Source organism: Engystomops pustulosus, chromosome 3, assembly GCF_040894005.1.
Source record: "Engystomops pustulosus chromosome 3, aEngPut4.maternal, whole genome shotgun sequence".
Classification (NCBI taxonomy): Eukaryota; Metazoa; Chordata; class Amphibia; order Anura; family Leptodactylidae; genus Engystomops; species Engystomops pustulosus.
Genome location: NC_092413.1, coordinates 2,554,767 through 2,571,144, shown reverse-complemented (window position 1 = coordinate 2,571,144; position 16,378 = coordinate 2,554,767). Strand labels below are relative to the sequence as shown.

General features: G+C 39.9%; 1 protein-coding gene across 5 annotated transcripts in view; it reads right to left on the bottom strand.

Annotated features, from left to right (window-relative positions):
- The window catches only part of DNAH8 (dynein axonemal heavy chain 8), a 216,457-nt gene that overhangs the window by 158,773 nt on the left and 41,306 nt on the right, over nucleotides 1-16,378 (bottom strand). The gene's annotated exons all lie outside the window — the stretch shown is intronic.

Below are 16,378 nucleotides of genomic sequence, written 5' to 3'. Positions count from 1 at the left end.
CAGTATAATGTAGTGTGCATCACTATAGTATACTCCTAGCACTGCTACAGTGTACAAAGTGTACTCCAGTATAATGTAGTGTGCATCACTATAGTATACTCCTAGCACACTACAGTGTACAAAGTGTACTCCAGTATAATGTAGTGTGTATCACTATAGTATACTCCTAGCACCACTACAGTGTACAAAGTGTACTCCAGTATAATGTAGTGTGTATCACTATAGTATACTCCTAGCACCACTACAGTGTACAAAGTGTACTTCAGTATAATGTAGTGTGCATCACTATAGTATACTCCTAGCACCGCTACAGTGTACAAAGTGTACTCCAGTATAATGTAGTGTGCATCACTATAGTATACTCCTAGCACCGCTACAGTGTACAAAGTGTACTCCAGAATAATGTAGTGTGCATCACTATAGTATACTCCTAGCACCGCTACAGTGTACAAAGTGTACTCCAGTATAATGTAGTGTGCATCACTATAGTATACACCTAGCACACTACAGTGTACAAAGTGTACTCCAGTATAATGTAGTGTGCTTCACTATAGTATACTCCTAGCACACTACAGTGTACAAAGTGTACTCCAGTATAATGTAGTGTGCATCACTATAGTATACTCCTAGCACACTACAGTGTACAAAGTGTACTCCAGTATAATGTAGTGTGCATCACTATAGTATACTCCTAGCAGCGCTACAGTGTACAAAGTGTACTCCAGTATAATGTAGTGTGCATCACTATAGTATACTCCTAGCAGCGCTACAGTGTACAAAGTGTACTCCAGTATAATGTAGTGTGCATCACTATAGTATACTCCTAGCACCGCTACAGTGTACAAAGTGTACTCCAGTATAATGTAGTGTGCATCACTATAGTATACTCCTAGCACCGCTACAGTGTACAAAGTGTACTCCAGTATAATGTAGTGTGCATCACTATAGTATACTCCTAGCACCGCTACAGTGTACAAAGTGTACTCCAGTATAATGTAGTGTGCATCACTATAGTATACTCCTAGCACCGCTACAGTGTACAAAGTGTACTCCAGTATAATGTAGTGTGCTTCATTATAGTATACTCCTAGCACCGCTACAGTGTACAAAGTGTACTCCAGTATAATGTAGTGTGCATCACTATAGTATACTCCTAGCACACTACAGTGTACAAAGTGTACTCCAGTATAATGTAGTGTGTATCACTATAGTATACTCCTAGCACACTACAGTGTACAAAGTGTACTCCAGTATAATGTAGTGTGTATCACTATAGTATACTCCTAGCAGTGCTACAGTGTACAAAGTGTACTCCAGTATAATGTAGTGTGCATCACTATAGTATACTCCTAGCACAACTACAGTGTACAAAGTGTACTCCAGTATAATGTAGTGTGCTTCACTATAGTATACTCCTAGCACCGCTACAGTGTACAAAGTGTACTCCAGTATAATGTAGTGTGCTTCATTATAGTATACTCCTAGCAGCGCTACAGTGTACAAAGTTTACTCCAGTATAATGTAGTGTGCATCACTATAGTATACTCCTAGCACACTACAGTGTACAAAGTGTACTCCAGTATAATGTAGTGTGCATCACTATAGTATACTCCTAGCACACTACAGTGTACAAAGTGTACTCCAGTATAATGTAGTGTGTATCACTATAGTATACTCCTAGCACCGCTACAGTGTACAAAGTGTACTCCAGTATAATGTAGTGTGCATCACTATAGTATACTCCTAGCACCGCTACAGTGTACAAAGTGTACTCCAGTATAATGTAGTGTGCTTCATTATAGTATACTCCTAGCACCGCTACAGTGTACAAAGTGTACTGCAGTATAATGTAGTGTGTATCACTATAGTATACTCCTAGCATCACTACAGTGTACAAAGTGTACTCCAGTATAATGTAGTGTGCATCACTATAGTATACTCCTAGCACCGCTACAGTGTACAAAGTGTACTCCAGTATAATGTAGTGTATCACTATAGTATACTCCTAGCAGCGCTACAGTGTACAAAGTGTACTCCAGTATAATGTAGTGTGCTTCATTATAGTATACTCCTAGCACCACTACAGTGTACAAAGTGTACTCCAGTATAATGTAGTGTGCATCACTATAGTATACTCCTAGCACCACTACAGTGTACAAAGTGTACTCCAGTATAATGTAGTGTGCATCACTATAGTATACTCCTAGCACCACTACAGTGTACAAAGTGTACTCCAGTATAATGTAGTGTGCATCACTATAGTATACTCCTAGCACCGCTACAGTGTACAAAGTGTACTCCAGTATAATGTAGTGTGCTTCATTATAGTATACTCCTAGCACCACTACAGTGTACAAAGTGTACTCCAGTATAATGTAGTGTGCATCACTATAGTATACTCCTAGCACCGCTACAGTGTACAAAGTGTACTCCAGTATAATGTAGTGTGCATCACTATAGTATACTCCTAGCACCGCTACAGTGTACAAAGTGTACTCCAGTATAATGTAGTGTGCATCACTATAGTATACTCCTAGCAGCTCTACAGTGTACAAAGTGTACTCCAGTATAATGTAGTGTGCTTCATTATAGTATACTCCTAGCAATGCTACAGTGTACAAAGTGTACTCCAGTATAATGTAGTGTGCATCACTATAGTATACTCCTAGCAGCGCTACAGTGTACAAAGTGTACTCCAGTATAATGTAGTGTGCATCACTATAGTATACTCCTAGCATCACTACAGTGTACAAAGTGTACTCCAGTATAATGTAGTGTGTATCACTATAATATACTCCTAGCACCGCTACAGTGTACAAAGTGTACTCCAGTATAATGTAGTGTGCATCACTATAGTATACTCCTAGCACCACTACAGTGTACAAAGTGTACTCCAGTATAATGTAGTGTGCATCACTATAGTATACTCCTAGCAGTGCTACAGTGTACAAAGTGTACTCCAGTATAATGTAGTGTGTCTCACTATAGTATACTCCTAGCAGTGCTACAGTGTACAAAGTGTACTCCAGTATAATGTAGTGTGCATCACTATAGTATACTCCTAGCACAACTACAGTGTACAAAGTGTACTCCAGTATAATGTAGTGTGTATCACTATAGTATACTCCTAGCACCGCTACAGTGTACAAAGTGTACTCCAGTATAATGTAGTGTGTATCACTATAGTATACTCCTAGCACCGCTACAGTGCACAAAGTGTACTTCAGTATAATGTAGTGTGCATCACTATAGTATACTCCTAGCACCGCTACAGTGTACAAAGTGTACTCCAGTATAATGTAGTGTGCATCACTATAGTATACTCCTAGCACCGCTACAGTGTACAAAGTGTACTCCAGTATAATGTAGTGTGCTTCACTATAGTATACTCCTAGCACACTACAGTGTACAAAGTGTACTCCAGTATAATGTAGTGTGCTTCACTATAGTATACTCCTAGCACCGCTACAGTGTACAAAGTGTACTCCAGTATAATGTAGTGTGCTTCATTATAGTATACTCCTAGCAGCGCTACAGTGTACAAAGTGTACTCCAGTATAATGTAGTGTGCATCACTATAGTATACTCCTAGCACACTACAGTGTACAAAGTGTACTCCAGTATAATGTAGTGTGCATCACTATAGTATACTCCTAGCACACTACAGTGTACAAAGTGTACTCCAGTATAATGTAGTGTGTATCACTATAGTATACTCCTAGCACACTACAGTGTACAAAGTGTACTCCAGTATAATGTAGTGTGTATCACTATAGTATACTCCTAGCACCGCTACAGTGTACAAAGTGTACTCCAGTATAATGTAGTGTGCATCACTATAGTATACTCCTAGCACCGCTACAGTGTACAAAGTGTACTCCAGTATAATGTAGTGTGCTTCATTATAGTATACTCCTAGCACCGCTACAGTGTACAAAGTGTACTCCAGTATAATGTAGTGTGTATCACTATAGTATACTCCTAGCATCACTACAGTGTACAAAGTGTACTCCAGTATAATGTAGTGTGCATCACTATAGTATACTCCTAGCACCGCTACAGTGTACAAAGTGTACTCCAGTATAATGTAGTGTATCACTATAGTATACTCCTAGCAGCGCTACAGTGTACAAAGTGTACTCCAGTATAATGTAGTGTGCATCACTATAGTATACTCCTAGCACCGCTACAGTGTACAAAGTGTACTCCAGTATAATGTAGTGTGCATCACTATAGTATACTCCTAGCACCGCTACAGTGTACAAAGTGTACTCCAGTATAATGTAGTGTGCATCACTATAGTATACTCCTAGCACCACTACAGTGTACAAAGTGTACTCCAGTATAATGTAGTGTGCTTCACTATAGTCTACTCCTAGCACCACTACAGTGTACAAAGTGTACTCCAGTATAATGTAGTGTGCTTCATTATAGTATACTCCTAGCACCACTACAGTGTACAAAGTGTACTCCAGTATAATGTAGTGTGCATCACTATAGTATACTCCTAGCACCGCTACAGTGTACAAAGTGTACTCCAGTATAATGTAGTGTGCATCACTATAGTATACTCCTAGCACCGCTACAGTGTACAAAGTGTACTCCAGTATAATGTAGTGTGCATCACTATAGTATACTCCTAGCAGCTCTACAGTGTACAAAGTGTACTCCAGTATAATGTAGTGTGCTTCATTATAGTATACTCCTAGCAATGCTACAGTGTACAAAGTGTACTCCAGTATAATGTAGTGTGCATCACTATAGTATACTCCTAGCAGCGCTACAGTGTACAAAGTGTACTCCAGTATAATGTAGTGTGCATCACTATAGTATACTCCTAGCAGCGCTACAGTGTACAAAGTGTACTCCAGTATAATGTAGTGTGTATCACTATAGTATACTCCTAGCACACTACAGTGTACAAAGTGTACTCCAGTATAATGTAGTGTGCATCACTATAGTATACTCCTAGCATCACTACAGTGTACAAAGTGTACTCCAGTATAATGTAGTGTGCATCACTATAGTATACTCCTAGCATCACTACAGTGTACAAAGTGTACTCCAGTATAATGTAGTGTGTATCACTATAGTATACTCCTAGCACCACTACAGTGTACAAAGTGTACTCCAGTATAATGTAGTGTGCATCACTATAGTATACTCCTAGCACCACTACAGTGTACAAAGTGTACTCCAGTATAATGTAGTGTGTATCACTATAGTATACTCCTAGCACACTACAGTGTACAAAGTGTACTCCAGTATAATGTAGTGTGTATCACTATAGTATACTCCTAGCAGCGCTACAGTGTACAAAGTGTACTCCAGTATAATGTAGTGTGCATCACTATAGTATACTCCTAGCACCGCTACAGTGTACAAAGTGTACTCCAGTATAATGTAGTGTGCATCACTATAGTATACTCCTAGCACCACTACAGTGTACAAAGTGTACTCCAGTATAATGTAGTGTGCATCACTATAGTATACTCCTAGCAGCTCTACAGTGTACAAAGTGTACTCCAGTATAATGTAGTGTGTATCACTATAGTATACTCCTAGCACACTACAGTGTACAAAGTGTACTGCAGTATAATGTAGTGTGTATCACTATAGTATACTCCTAGCACCGCTACAGTGTACAAAGTGTACTCCAGTATAATGTAGTGTGCATCACTATAGTATACTCCTAGCACCGCTACAGTGTACAAAGTGTACTCCAGTATAATGTAGTGTGCATCACTATAGTATACTCCTAGCACCGCTACAGTGTACAAAGTGTACTCCAGTATAATGTAGTGTGCATCACTATAGTATACTCCTAGCACCACTACAGTGTACAAAGTGTACTGCAGTATAATGTAGTGTGTATCACTATAGTATACTCCTAGCAGCGCTACAGTGTACAAAGTGTACTCCAGTATAATGTAGTGTGCATCACTATAGTATACTCCTAGCAGCGCTACAGTGTACAAAATGTACTCCAGTATAATGTAGTGTGCTTCACTATAGTATACTCCTAGCACCGCTACAGTGTACAAAGTGTACTCCAGTATAATGTAGTGTGCATCACTATAGTATACTCCTAGCACCGCTACAGTGTACAAAGTGTACTCCAGTATAATGTAGTGTGCTTCACTATAGTATACTCCCAGCAGCGCTACAGTGCACAAAGTGTACTCCAGTATAATGTAGTGTGCATCACTATAGTATACTCCTAGCACCACTACAGTGTACAAAGTGTACTCCAGTATAATGTAGTGTGCTTCACTATAGTATACTCCTAGCACCGCTACAGTGTACAAAGTGTACTCCAGTATAATGTAGTGTGCATCACTATAGTATACTCCTAGCACCGCTACAGTGTACAAAGTGTACTCCAGTATAATGTAGTGTGCATCACTATAGTATACTCCTAGCACCGCTACAGTGTACAAAGTGTACTCCAGTATAATGTAGTGTGCATCACTATAGTATACTCCTAGCACCGCTACAGTGTACAAAGTGTACTCCAGTATAATGTAGTGTGCATCACTATAGTATACTCCTAGCACCGCTACAGTGTACAAAGTGTACTCCAGTATAATGTAGTGTGCATCACTATAGTATACTCCTAGCACACTACAGTGTACAAAGTGTACTGCAGTATAATGTAGTGTGTATCACTATAGTATACTCCTAGCAGCGCTACAGTGTACAAAGTGTACTCCAGTATAATGTAGTGTGCATCACTATAGTATACTCCTAGCACACTACAGTGTACAAAGTGTACTCCAGTATAATGTAGTGTGCATCACTATAGTATACTCCTAGCACCGCTACAGTGTACAAAGTGTACTCCAGTATAATGTAGTGTGCATCACTATAGTATACTCCTAGCACCGCTACAGTGTACAAAGTGTACTCCAGTATAATGTAGTGTGCATCACTATAGTATACTCCTAGCAGCGCTACAGTGTACAAAGTGTACTCCAGTATAATGTAGTGTGTATCACTATAGTATACTCCTAGCACCGCTACAGTGTACAAAGTGTACTCCAGTATAATGTAGTGTGCATCACTATAGTATACTCCTAGCAGCGCTACAGTGTACAAAGTGTACTCCAGTATAATGTAGTGTGCTTCACTATAGTATACTCCTAGCACCGCTACAGTGCACAAAGTGTACTCCAGTATAATGTAGTGTGCATCACTATAGTATACTCCTAGCAGCGCTAGTGTACAAAGTGTACTCCAGTATAATGTAGTGTGCTTCACTATAGTATACTCCTAGCAGCGCTACAGTGTACAAAGTGTACTCCAGTATAATGTAGTGTGCATCACTATAGTATACTCCTAGCACCGCTAAAGTGCACAAAGTGTACTCCAGTATAATGTAGTGTGCATCACTATAGTATACTCCTAGCACCAATACAGTGTACAAAGTGTACTCCAGTATAATGTAGTGTGCATCACTATAGTATACTCCTAGCACACTACAGTGTACAAAGTGTACTCCAGTATAATGTAGTGTGCATCACTATAGTATACTCCTAGCACACTACAGTGTACAAAGTGTACTCCAGTATAATGTAGTGTGCATCACTATAGTATGCTCCTAGCAGCTCTACAGTGTAAAAAGTGTACTCCAGTATAATGTAGTGTGCATCACTATAGTATACTCCTAGCAGCGCTACAGTGTACAAAGTGTACTCCAGTATAATGTAGTGTGCATCACTATAGTATACTCCTAGCACCGCTACAGTGTACAAAGTGTACTCCAGTATAATGTAGTGTGCATCACTATAGTATACTCCTAGCACCGCTACAGTGTACAAAGTGTACTCCAGTATAATGTAGTGTGCATCACTATAGTATACTCCTAGCACCGCTACAGTGTACAAAGTGTACTCCAGTATAATGTAGTGTGTATCACTATAGTATACTCCTAGCACACTACAGTGTACAAAGTGTACTCCAGTATAATGTAGTGTGCATCACTATAGTATACTCCTAGCACCGCTACAGTGCACAAAGTGTACTCCAGTATAATGTAGTGTGCATCACTATAGTATACTCCTAGCAGCGCTACAGTGTACAAAGTGTACTCCAGTATAATGTAGTGTGCTTCACTATAGTATACTCCTAGCACCGCTACAGTGCACAAAGTGTACTCCAGTATAATGTAGTGTGCATCACTATAGTATACTCCTAGCACCGCTACAGTGCACAAAGTGTACTCCAGTATAATGTAGTGTGCATCACTATAGTATACTCCTAGCACCTCTACAGTGTACAAAGTGTACTCCAGTATAATGTAGTGTGCATCACTATAGTATACTCCTAGCACCGCTACAGTGCACAAAGTGTACTCCAGTATAATGTAGTGTGCATCACTATAGTATACTCCTAGCAGCGCTACAGTGTACAAAGTGTACTCCAGTATAATGTAGTGTGCTTCACTATAGTATACTCCTAGCACCGCTACAGTGCACAAAGTGTACTCCAGTATAATGTAGTGTGCATCACTATAGTATACTCCTAGCACCGCTACAGTGCACAAAGTGTACTCCAGTATAATGTAGTGTGCATCACTATAGTATACTCCTAGCACCACTACAGTGTACAAAGTGTACTCCAGTATAATGTAGTGTGCATCACTATAGTATACTCCTAGCACCGCTACAGTGCACAAAGTGTACTCCAGTATAATGTAGTGTGCATCACTATAGTATACTCCTAGCAGCGCTACAGTGTACAAAGTGTACTCCAGTATAATGTAGTGTGCTTCATTATAGTATACTCCTAGCACACTACAGTGTACAAAGTGTACTCCAGTATAATGTAGTGTGCATCACTATAGTATACTCCTAGCACCGCTACAGTGCACAAAGTGTACTCCAGTATAATGTAGTGTGCATCACTATAGTATACTCCTAGCAGCGCTACAGTGTACAAAGTGTACTCCAGTATAATGTAGTGTGCATCACTATAGTATACTCCTAGCACACTACAGTGTACAAAGTGTACTCCAGTATAATGTAGTGTGCATCACTATAGTATACTCCTAGCACCGCTACAGTGTACAAAGTGTACTCCAGTATAATGTAGTGTGCATCACTATAGTATACTCCTAGCACACTACAGTGTACAAAGTGTACTCCAGTATAATGTAGTGTGCATCACTATAGTATACTCCTAGCACCGCTACAGTGTACAAAGTGTACTCCAGTATAATGTAGTGTGCATCACTATAGTATACTCCTAGCACCGCTACAGTGTACAAAGTGTACTCCAGTATAATGTAGTGTGCTTCACTATAGTATACTCCTAGCACACTACAGTGTACAAAGTGTACTCCAGTATAATGTAGTGTGCATCACTATAGTATACTCCTAGCAGCGCTACAGTGTACAAAGTGTACTCCAGTATAATGTAGTGTGCATCACTATAGTATACTCCTAGCACCGCTACAGTGTACAAAGTGTACTCCAGTATAATGTAGTGTGCATCACTATAGTATACTCCTAGCAGCGCTACAGTGTACAAAGTGTACTCCAGTATAATGTAGTGTGCATCACTATAGTATACTCCTAGCACCGCTACAGTGTACAAAGTGTACTCCAGTATAATGTAGTGTGCTTCACTATAGTCTACTCCTAGCACCACTACAGTGTACAAAGTGTACTTCAGTATAATGTAGTGTGCATCACTATAGTATACTCCTAGCACCACTACAGTGTACAAAGTGTACTCCAGTATAATGTAGTGTGCATCACTATAGTATACTCCTAGCACCACTACAGTGTACAAAGTGTACTCCAGTATAATGTAGTGTGCATCACTATAGTATACTCCTAGCAGCGCTACAGTGTACAAAGTGTACTTCAGTATAATGTAGTGTGCATCACTATAGTATACTCCTAGCATCACTACAGTGTACAAAGTGTACTCCAGTATAATGTAGTGTGCTTCACTATAGTATACTCCTAGCACCACTACAGTGTACAAAGTGTACTCCAGTATAATGTAGTGTGCATCACTATAGTATACTCCTAGCAACGCTACAGTGTACAAAGTGTACTCCAGTATAATGTAGTGTGCATCACTATAATATACTCCTAGCAGCGCTACAGTGTACAAAGTGTACTCCAGTATAATGTAGTGTGCATCACTATAGTATACTCCTAGCACCACTACAGTGTACAAAGTGTACTCCAGTATAATGTAGTGTGCATCACTATAGTATACTCCTAGCACCGCTACAGTGTACAAAGTGTACTCCAGTATAATGTAGTGTGCATCACTATAGTATACTCCTAGCACCGCTACAGTGCACAAAGTGTACTCCAGTATAATGTAGTGTGCATCACTATAGTATACTCCTAGCAGCGCTACAGTGTACAAAGTGTACTCCAGTATAATGTAGTGTGCTTCACTATAGTATACTCCTAGCACCGCTACAGTGCACAAAGTGTACTCCAGTATAATGTAGTGTGCATCACTATAGTATACTCCTAGCACCGCTACAGTGCACAAAGTGTACTCCAGTATAATGTAGTGTGCATCACTATAGTATACTCCTAGCACCACTACAGTGTACAAAGTGTACTCCAGTATAATGTAGTGTGCATCACTATAGTATACTCCTAGCACCGCTACAGTGCACAAAGTGTACTCCAGTATAATGTAGTGTGCATCACTATAGTATACTCCTAGCAGCGCTACAGTGTACAAAGTGTACTCCAGTATAATGTAGTGTGCATCACTATAGTATACTCCTAGCAGCGCTACAGTGTACAAAGTGTACTCCAGTATAATGTAGTGTGCTTCATTATAGTATACTCCTAGCACACTACAGTGTACAAAGTGTACTCCAGTATAATGTAGTGTGCTTCACTATAGTATACTCCTAGCACCGCTACAGTGCACAAAGTGTACTCCAGTATAATGTAGTGTGCATCACTATAGTATACTCCTAGCAGCGCTACAGTGTACAAAGTGTACTCCAGTATAATGTAGTGTGCATCACTATAGTATACTCCTAGCACACTACAGTGTACAAAGTGTACTCCAGTATAATGTAGTGTGCATCACTATAGTATACTCCTAGCACCGCTACAGTGTACAAAGTGTACTCCAGTATAATGTAGTGTGCATCACTATAGTATACTCCTAGCACCGCTACAGTGCACAAAGTGTACTCCAGTATAATGTAGTGTGCATCACTATAGTATACTCCTAGCAGCGCTACAGTGTACAAAGTGTACTCCAGTATAATGTAGTGTGCATCACTATAGTATACTCCTAGCAGTGCTACAGTGTACAAAGTGTACTCCAGTATAATGTAGTGTGCATCACTATAGTATACTCCTAGCACACTACAGTGTACAAAGTGTACTCCAGTATAATGTAGTGTGCATCACTATAGTATACTCCTAGCACCGCTACAGTGTACAAAGTGTACTCCAGTATAATGTAGTGTGCATCACTATAGTATACTCCTAGCACCGCTACAGTGTACAAAGTGTACTCCAGTATAATGTAGTGTGCATCACTATAGTATACTCCTAGCACACTACAGTGTACAAAGTGTACTCCAGTATAATGTAGTGTGCATCACTATAGTATACTCCTAGCACCGCTACAGTGTACAAAGTGTACTCCAGTATAATGTAGTGTGCATCACTATAGTATACTCCTAGCACCGCTACAGTGTACAAAGTGTACTCCAGTATAATGTAGTGTGCATCACTATAGTATACTCCTAGCACCGCTACAGTGTACAAAGTGTACTCCAGTATAATGTAGTGTGCATCACTATAGTATACTCCTAGCACCGCTACAGTGTACAAAGTGTACTCCAGTATAATGTAGTGTGCATCACTATAGTATACTCCTAGCACCACTACAGTGTACAAAGTGTACTCCAGTATAATGAGTGTGCTTCACTATAGTATACTCCTAGCACCGCTACAGTGTACAAAGTGTACTCCAGTATAATGTAGTGTGCATCACTATAGTATACTCCTAGCACCGCTACAGTGTACAAAGTGTACTCCAGTATAATGTAGTGTGCATCACTATAGTATACTCCTAGCACCGCTACAGTGTACAAAGTGTACTCCAGTATAATGTAGTGTGCATCACTATAGTATACTCCTAGCACCGCTACAGTGTACAAAGTGTACTCCAGTATAATGTAGTGTGCATCACTATAGTATACTCCTAGCACACTACAGTGCACAAAGTGTACTCCAGTATAATGTAGTGTGCATCACTATAGTATACTCCTAGCACCGCTACAGTGTACAAAGTGTACTCCAGTATAATGTAGTGTGCATCACTATAGTATACTCCTAGCACCGCTACAGTGTACAAAGTGTACTCCAGTATAATGTAGTGTGCATCACTATAGTATACTCCTAGCACCGCTACAGTGTACAAAGTGTACTCCAGTATAATGTAGTGTGCATCACTATAGTATACTCCTAGCACCGCTACAGTGTACAAAGTGTACTCCAGTATAATGTAGTGTGCATCACTATAGTATACTCCTAGCACCGCTACAGTGTACAAAGTGTACTCCAGTATAATGTAGTGTGCATCACTATAGTATACTCCTAGCACCGCTACAGTGTACAAAGTGTACTCCAGTATAATGTAGTGTGCATCACTATAGTATACTCCTAGCACACTACAGTGTACAAAGTGTACTCCAGTATAATGTAGTGTGCATCACTATAGTATACTCCTAGCACCGCTACAGTGTACAAAGTGTACTCCAGTATAATGTAGTGTGCATCACTATAGTCTACTCCTAGCACCACTACAGTGTACAAAGTGTACTCCAGTATAATGTAGTGTGCTTCACTATAGTCTACTCCTAGCACCACTACAGTGTACAAAGTGTACTTCAGTATAATGTAGTGTGCATCACTATAGTATACTCCTAGCACCACTACAGTGTACAAAGTGTACTCCAGTATAATGTAGTGTGCTTCACTATAGTATACTCCTAGCACCGCTACAGTGTACAAAGTGTACTCCAGTATAATGTAGTGTGCATCACTATAGTATACTCCTAGCACCGCTACAGTGTACAAAGTGTACTCCAGTATAATGTAGTGTGCATCACTATAGTATACTCCTAGCACCGCTACAGTGTACAAAGTGTACTCCAGTATAATGTAGTGTGCATCACTATAGTATACTCCTAGCACCGCTACAGTGTACAAAGTGTACTCCAGTATAATGTAGTGTGCATCACTATAGTATACTCCTAGCACCGCTACAGTGTACAAAGTGTACTCCAGTATAATGTAGTGTGCATCACTATAGTATACTCCTAGCACACTACAGTGTACAAAGTGTACTGCAGTATAATGTAGTGTGTATCACTATAGTATACTCCTAGCAGCGCTACAGTGTACAAAGTGTACTCCAGTATAATGTAGTGTGCATCACTATAGTATACTCCTAGCAGCGCTACAGTGTACAAAGTGTACTCCAGTATAATGTAGTGTGCATCACTATAGTATACTCCTAGCACCGCTAAAGTGCACAAAGTGTACTCCAGTATAATGTAGTGTGCATCACTATAGTATACTCCTAGCACCAATACAGTGTACAAAGTGTACTCCAGTATAATGTAGTGTGCATCACTATAGTATACTCCTAGCACACTACAGTGTACAAAGTGTACTCCAGTATAATGTAGTGTGCATCACTATAGTATGCTCCTAGCAGCTCTACAGTGTAAAAAGTGTACTCCAGTATAATGTAGTGTGCATCACTATAGTATACTCCTAGCAGCGCTACAGTGTACAAAGTGTACTCCAGTATAATGTAGTGTGCATCACTATAGTATACTCCTAGCACCGCTACAGTGTACAAAGTGTACTCCAGTATAATGTAGTGTGCATCACTATAGTATACTCCTAGCACCACTACAGTGTACAAAGTGTACTCCAGTATAATGTAGTGTGCATCACTATAGTATACTCCTAGCACCGCTACAGTGCACAAAGTGTACTCCAGTATAATGTAGTGTGCATCACTATAGTATACTCCTAGCAGCGCTACAGTGTACAAAGTGTACTCCAGTATAATGTAGTGTGCTTCACTATAGTATACTCCTAGCACCGCTACAGTGCACAAAGTGTACTCCAGTATAATGTAGTGTGCATCACTATAGTATACTCCTAGCACCGCTACAGTGCACAAAGTGTACTCCAGTATAATGTAGTGTGCATCACTATAGTATACTCCTAGCACCACTACAGTGTACAAAGTGTACTCCAGTATAATGTAGTGTGCATCACTATAGTATACTCCTAGCACCGCTACAGTGCACAAAGTGTACTCCAGTATAATGTAGTGTGCATCACTATAGTATACTCCTAGCAGCGCTACAGTGTACAAAGTGTACTCCAGTATAATGTAGTGTGCTTCATTATAGTATACTCCTAGCACACTACAGTGTACAAAGTGTACTCCAGTATAATGTAGTGTGCATCACTATAGTATACTCCTAGCACCGCTACAGTGCACAAAGTGTACTCCAGTATAATGTAGTGTGCATCACTATAGTATACTCCTAGCAGCGCTACAGTGTACAAAGTGTACTCCAGTATAATGTAGTGTGCATCACTATAGTATACTCCTAGCACACTACAGTGTACAAAGTGTACTCCAGTATAATGTAGTGTGCATCACTATAGTATACTCCTAGCACCGCTACAGTGTACAAAGTGTACTCCAGTATAATGTAGTGTGCATCACTATAGTATACTCCTAGCAGCGCTACAGTGTACAAAGTGTACTCCAGTATAATGTAGTGTGCATCACTATAGTATACTCCTAGCACCGCTACAGTGTACAAAGTGTACTCCAGTATAATGTAGTGTGCATCACTATAGTATACTCCTAGCACCGCTACAGTGTACAAAGTGTACTCCAGTATAATGTAGTGTGCTTCACTATAGTATACTCCTAGCACACTACAGTGTACAAAGTGTACTCCAGTATAATGTAGTGTGCATCACTATAGTATACTCCTAGCAGCGCTACAGTGTACAAAGTGTACTCCAGTATAATGTAGTGTGCATCACTATAGTATACTCCTAGCACCGCTACAGTGTACAAAGTGTACTCCAGTATAATGTAGTGTGCATCACTATAGTATACTCCTAGCAGCGCTACAGTGTACAAAGTGTACTCCAGTATAATGTAGTGTGCATCACTATAGTATACTCCTAGCACCGCTACAGTGTACAAAGTGTACTCCAGTATAATGTAGTGTGCTTCACTATAGTCTACTCCTAGCACCACTACAGTGTACAAAGTGTACTTCAGTATAATGTAGTGTGCATCACTATAGTATACTCCTAGCACCACTACAGTGTACAAAGTGTACTCCAGTATAATGTAGTGTGCATCACTATAGTATACTCCTAGCACCACTACAGTGTACAAAGTGTACTCCAGTATAATGTAGTGTGCATCACTATAGTATACTCCTAGCAGCGCTACAGTGTACAAAGTGTACTTCAGTATAATGTAGTGTGCATCACTATAGTATACTCCTAGCATCACTACAGTGTACAAAGTGTACTCCAGTATAATGTAGTGTGCTTCACTATAGTATACTCCTAGCACCACTACAGTGTACAAAGTGTACTCCAGTATAATGTAGTGTGCATCACTATAGTATACTCCTAGCAACGCTACAGTGTACAAAGTGTACTCCAGTATAATGTAGTGTGCATCACTATAGTATACTCCTAGCATCACTACAGTGTACAAAGTGTACTCCAGTATAATGTAGTGTGCATCACTATAATATACTCCTAGCAGCGCTACAGTGTACAAAGTGTACTCCAGTATAATGTAGTGTGCATCACTATAGTATACTCCTAGCACCACTACAGTGTACAAAGTGTACTCCAGTATAATGTAGTGTGCATCACTATAATATACTCCTAGCAGCACTACAGTGTACAAAGTGTACTCCAGTATAATGTAGTGTGCATCACTATAGTATACTCCTAGCAGCGCTACAGTGTACAAAGTGTACTCCAGTATAATGTAGTGTGCATCACTATAGTATACTCCTAGCACCGCTACAGTGTACAAAGTGTACTCCAGTATAATGTAGTGTGCATCACTATAGTATACTCCTAGCACACTACAGTGTACAAAGTGTACTCCAGTATAATGTAGTGTGCATCACTATAGTATACTCCTAGCACCGCTACAGTGTACAAAGTGTACTCCAGTATAATGTAGTGTGCATCACTATAGTATACTCCTAGCACCACTAGTGTACAAAGTGTACTCCAGTATAATGTAGTGTGCATCACTATAGTATACTCCTAGCACACTACAGTGTACA